The sequence below is a fragment of the Puma concolor genome, chromosome A1 (assembly GCF_028749965.1).
Source record: "Puma concolor isolate L17-30 chromosome A1, mPumCon1.1.hap2, whole genome shotgun sequence".
Classification (NCBI taxonomy): Eukaryota; Metazoa; Chordata; class Mammalia; order Carnivora; family Felidae; genus Puma; species Puma concolor.
In genome coordinates, this window is record NC_141667.1 from 45437640 (window position 1) to 45443822 (window position 6183).

The 6183-nt window shown below is 41.6% G+C and overlaps 1 pseudogene; it reads right to left on the minus strand.

The window, feature by feature from the left end:
* Positions 1 to 2616: 2616 nt before the first annotated feature.
* LOC112860502 (small ribosomal subunit protein eS8 pseudogene) lies at positions 2617 to 4026 on the minus strand (annotated as a pseudogene).
* Between the last annotated feature and the right edge of the window lie 2157 nt (positions 4027 to 6183).

Here is a 6183-nt window from a genome sequence, read left to right on the forward strand (position 1 = left end):
TGGTTGTTCAATTATGTTTTGTGAGTTGTCAGTATCACTACTACTGCTGTTTTTCCTGTCTGGCTTTTGCCTTTTATTCTGTGTAGTTTTGTTGCAGAGATTAGAAAATATAGCTAAAATATATTCTTCCTGCTTTATCGTTTTTTTCAAGTTTTTCTTTGTGCCATATTAGGCAGTCAATTTTTAAAGTTAAATTGAAAGGAGAGTGTTCTTTCCTTGCAGTATACTTAGTTTATTGGTCCCCTAAATAATTATAATAATTATTTGACCCACCCAAAGTGTTAGCTTTCATAAGAGATTAAGTTACTTTCCTGCTTTTTGTAAATTTCCCCTTCATTGTCTTCAGGTGTTACTTTATAAGTGTCCGTATTGTATCTTTCAGTGTGCTAAAAGGTTGAGTGCAACCTATCTTTTTTGTACACCATAATCTTTATCCACACTTTAATGATATAAATAGCTTGTTGACCACTTTAATCTCACATGTTTGTTATATCTGGTTTACCTTTTAATTTCAGACTTTATTTAAATGTTACAGTTTATAATGACCAGCATATTTTTATCCATATTTCCATCATACAGGATTCTATCTTTAAGAAACATATTGTTTAGTTTTCCAAATTTTGGGATTGTGTAGAAATGGAATGATACTCACTTAACAAATGCTGAGCACCTTCTCTATGCCAGATACCTGAGAGACTGAATATACAAGTGGACAATGGCCAGACCAGATATAAATATAAAATTCTGACTCAGAACCTACATCAGTCTGCCCAGAAAACAATCCTATTGTTTACCTTAACCATCCAGGAAGCCAGCTTTCTATAAGTCAGACTTGGAGGAAGTCAGATTACTGTCTTCTGTAACGTTAGTCTAAAATGGCCAGGACTTGATTAATAACTGACAGTTTCCCTAACATTTGTCTCCTTTTCCAACTTAGAACCAACTAGAGAAAGCTCAATATGCTCCCCTGACCAATCACATACATGCCCTGCTTCTAGTAAGCCCACCTTTGGCTTCCCTTTGACAATAGCCTCTAATCGGTACATACCTAAGGTCTTCCCTTTTTCTACTATGAAGCTTTCCCACTGCTCTGCCTGTCTTTCAGTCTCCATGAAAATGCAAGCAATGGTGGTGGACTCCCTTGCTATAGCAAGCTCAGGGTAAATAGACTTTGCTCGCTCTCATTTGGTTGGTCTTCATTTATTTCCACTTACTGTTGTACCAAGATTACTAGATCAAAGCAAAAGCAAAAACAAAACACTGTCTGCATGGAACTTACGTTCTAGCAGGGCAGTGATGGGCAGGCACAGTAAAACATGATAAATAAGTTACACAGAATATTTGAAGGTTATAGAGCAGGGGAAGAGGCATCAGGGGACTGGGGGGAGGGGTTTGCAATTGTGGACAAAGTTCTCAGGGAAAGTTCCGCTGAGAGGGTGACCTCGAAACAAAGACTGGAAGAAAGGGAAGGAATAAATCATATAGATATAATGCCAGAGGAGAAAGCCTTCCAGGCAGAGGGAACCTCAAAGCAAAGGCTCTGAGACATGAGTTTGCACGGCAGGAAGAAAAAGGTGAACAAAGGGGAAGGAGGGGAAGAGGAGATAGAGGCCTGGATGGGGGTGGGGGGCAGATCACGGAAAGCTTTGCTGGTCATCTGAAGGATCTTGGCTTCTACACCAAGTGAGCTGAGAAGCCTCTGAGTGGAGGAGTACAGGGTCTGACTTAGGTTTTAAAGAGACATTTGGGCTGTCATGTTGAGATTAAATAGGGTGACCATGTGACCCAGCTTGTGCAAGACAGTCTTAGTTTATGCCTGTTGTCCTGGGTGACCTTCCTATTCAAAATGCCCAGATTTAGAGAAAGACAAATACCATATGATTTCACGCATATGTGGAATTGAAGAAACAAAGCAGATGAACATATGGAAAGGGTGGGGGAGAGAAGAAAATAGAGGAAAACAAACCACAAAAGACTCTTAACGGTAGAGAACAGACTTGAGGGTTCATGGAAGAAGGTGGGTGGCGGATGGGCTAAATGGGTGATGGGTACTAAGGAGGACACTGGTTGTGATGAACACCGGGTGTCACTGAATTCTCCTGAAACAATACTGTATTGGAATGCTAGAGAGAGGGATCGGCATCGGGGAAGGAAGTCAAAGATAACTCCACTGTTGCTTGCCCAAGTAACTAGGAAATGCATTTTTCATTAACTCAGGTGGAGAAACCGGGACCCAGATTTTAGAAGAAGATGACGGTGTGCTTTGGGAAATTGTACTTTTGAGTGGTCTGTTAGATAATCACGTGGAGATGTGGGGCAGGCAGTTGAATGAGTTTGGAGTGGAAGGGAAAGGGGCAGGGTAAGTATATAAACGTGTATTCTCCACGGGTTGGGGACAATGTTCTACAAATACGCAGTTCCCTGCCCAAACTATACAGCGTAGCTCTGCCAACTGCTTGCATGTCAACTGAGAAGTCAGTTACTGTATGTTACCTTCCTTTCAGTAGTAACTACGCCTTCTGTATTCTATTTTTGTGGGGGGTTTTTGTTTTGTTGTTGGTCCTTGTTTTATTTTTCACTTTAATTACATGAGGGACAATAGGCGGGGAGGAGAATTTATTCGCCTTTCTGGGCCTTGATTTTCCTCAGATAGAACTCCAGCCTCCTGCCCTCTGGCACATAGCCATGTGCTCGGCCACGCTGGCCTGATCTTGAAGCCGTGTATGCAAGAAGCTTGCCTGGCTGAAACTGCTCCTTCAGAAGACTCTAATCTTGGCATTCTTTTTCTTGTCCTCCTGCTTCTTTGAACTGTCATTGATTGTTTTGTGTTTAAAATCTCCTCATCTTCGGGAGTCAGTCTGACCCCCTTCTTGCAGTCCAAGGTCAGTGCATAGTGGGACCCGTACCACTATTGAGACAGTGTGTGGTTAATGAGAATGATTCCATTCTTCACCAGGGTTTGGGTGGGACCAGTTGGTTATTAGATGCATCATAGACAAAGTCAGTAATCCTTGTTCTGTGTGTATAACATTTGGAGCCCCAGGGTACGTTCCCCACATCCAGCCTCCAGGCATGCTACGTGTTTCTGCCTTGTCTGAACAGACTGTGTGCGGAAGGGGGGCGCGGATGGAGGCCAATTCATTGTTGGCAATGGGGCATCCCAGCTCACGCTCCCTCTTCTCATGGCAGGGCTGGCACTTGGGTTAGTTGTCCCGAGCGATGCCCATTGCTAAGTGCTGGCTGGAAAGGAGATGCTTTTAAGTTTGAAGTATAATAACTCCAAATAGACCTGCGGCAATGTTTATTAAACTTTGCCAGAAAACAGGAAGCTCGTTGGACCTTCAGATAAACTCCTGCTTCGTTTCTGAGTTATTTTCTTCAGAGAATAATTTTTAATAATTTTTTCTATTGCAAGTATATTGTTTTTCTCTTTAGGGAGGGCAATTATTAACGGCCCTCCAAGTACTTACTGTACTTCTTTAACCATTTTCATCTGAGTCATTTTTTTTTAAACCTAAGAATTATGTGATTTTGTTATTCCCTCAAACATATCCTCCTGTCACTGACCTATTGTGCTCTGGGTAACTCCTAGTCCTTTTAAAGAGTTCATAGAAGCTAGTAGTCCTCTGTTGCACTAGTTTTCTTTTCATTGTGTGTTACAGATTTATTTCCTATTTCAGAGCGTTCATGTTTTGGTTAATTGCCTTGACAGGGAAAAGCAGAGGTAACAGACTATTTTCTTCCCTATCTCTTGTATTCCGAGTCTCTGCCATCCTTTCAGAAGTTTTGTGCTGGCTTGTCGCCTTTGCTTACTCGCCTTTCAAAACGGACAATTTCTATTCGAGTCCAAGATGGTAAATACGGTTTATTGGATGAACTGGACGGGGTAAGCCTCAGAGAACAACTGTATCCTTTCTCACTGTTGCCGTCACTCTGTGTGATGTCAAGCCTCTTTCCCGTGGCCCTGATAGTACTTGGGATTTCATAGCTTTTTCTGTCATGTTCAATAATAATAAACAGTCTCATTTCCCAGGTGCAAAAAATTTTCTGTGTAGTCTGATGTCACAGCGTCAGTATTGCTTCCGGGTTTAGACTTTTCACCCCCTTCCTCTGCCCCAGTTTGAGCCCGGTTTTGTCTGGATGCCTCCGGTGGAGAAGCTGGGATATAGCAGGTTAGCTTTTCCACTTCATTTGCCTTTTACACTTCATCTTCTACACCACAGATAGGTTGGTGAGAAAAGGGAAAGGACTGTAAAGTCAGGGCAGGCAAGGCTTGTAGTCCAGTTGATGTCCTCAGTGCTGGTGGATGAGCCTACAGGGGGCTGGTGTGCGTCCCCACTTCTTGCTCGATGGCATCCTGGGCCAGAACATGCAGTTTGTGACTATCTGATGCTGATGCCTTCCTTCTCAGGTTAGGCATTCAGTAGTATGAAGCAATATATATACAAAAATACTTGGCATGGCCTGGGTTATCTATTATTACTACTCTTGCAAGTATGAATGATACTACTGTTGCCACTTTTTGTAAGAGTACTTTTAACTTGATTTGGGTTCATTTTGTTCAAATATGAGTGTAAAAGAGGTGGTATTTAACTAGGAGATCATACCTGCCAACTTGGCACTGAAAATTTAGGGGAAATTGTATATATTATAGAATGATTATCACCTTTTGGGATGAGCACTGGGTGTTGTATGGAAACCAATTTGACAATAAATTTCATATATTAAAAAAAAAAAGAATGATTGCTCTTTTATATAAAGAGAAGAATACCTTGAGTATAATCCCAGTATTAAAAAATATATATCTAGTAACTGAGGCTCAAAGGGGGAAATGGGGCTTGCCTATTCACTAGACGCTAACAACAAGGACTGGAATAGGAAACTTCAACTTCTGCCTCGAAACGTGGGTCTTGGTACCAGTTGTCTCTCCTCCTGAGGGAAGAAGGTGTTTCACATCTTTATGACTTAGTGAGTATAGAGGATTTCTGTTCAAATAAAATGACTAAAAAAAAAAAAGGATTTCTTCTGCCTTGATTCTTCCTGTTGTCTTTGCAGGTAGCCTAGTTGTGACGCAGGCTTTGATGGATAAGGCACCTTTCCCTTAAGGAATGAACTTTGCCTGTAAGGAGCAGCAAATATTTGTGAACCTTTTAAAAAATAGCCACCAGATGTCACTCTAGACTAGCTTTTGTCAAATACCATATTCCTTGTTCTCAAATTTGCTTAAGGGAAAAAAAGGGGATCAAATAAATGCCATGCATCTTAATATTTCAAGTCATAAGGAATTTTCTGTGGCTATCTTCAGACAGACACCCAACCATGAGAGCCAATCTTTCAATGAAGGAGGATGCTGTGGATTCTGTTCTCCTGGAATTATAATTTAGTGGGGTAGGCAGAATTGGACACGCAAGAAATAAAGACCCGTTACCCTGACCCCTCTGCATGCAAATGGAGTTGAGCCAGACAGCAGAAAACAGAGTGAGTGGAAGGAAAAACTGACAACATTGTAGGGGAGAAAGTGGCAAGTTTTGAAGGATATTTTAGATTAAGATAATAGAGTACAGGACTTGGGAGAGGCCACTTGGTGAGTTGGGAAGTGGTAGGAAGGAAGGCAAGATTGAAAGCATAGCAGTGTGACTGAGCCAGGCCTCTTGGCCTGTTTGGAGGACTGTGGGAAAGTCAGCCATGCTGGAAGGGGTAAGCAGGAGAAGAGTGAGTTGCAAGGCTAACAGCGTCTGCCGATGTTCGGGAGCACAGGTTCTAGAGCTAGGCTGCCTGGGTCCAAATCCTAGCTCTGGCCCAAACTAGTTATTGGCACATGCTTTAGGACATGCTATTTACCCTTGTTTGGCCTCCATTTCCTTATTTATAAAATGATATAATACCTCACTCATAGGGTCATGGAACGATTAAGTGATAATATTTTTCAAGCATTTAGAAGAGCGTCCAGCACTTAATAGGCATTTCATTATGTATATGTTGGATAAACAAGGTTCTGCATAGTACAAGGCCTAAGAAGTGAGAATAAGGTTAATGATTAAACACAGGCCTGTGATGTGCCCAGTTCAGTGCCTGTTCATTGAGCACTATATATCAGACATTGGGATAATCTCTGTGTAAAACTTAAAACTGTAATAGTGTGGATGATAATTTCTATGTATTGAGCTGTAACTAGGTGCTAAA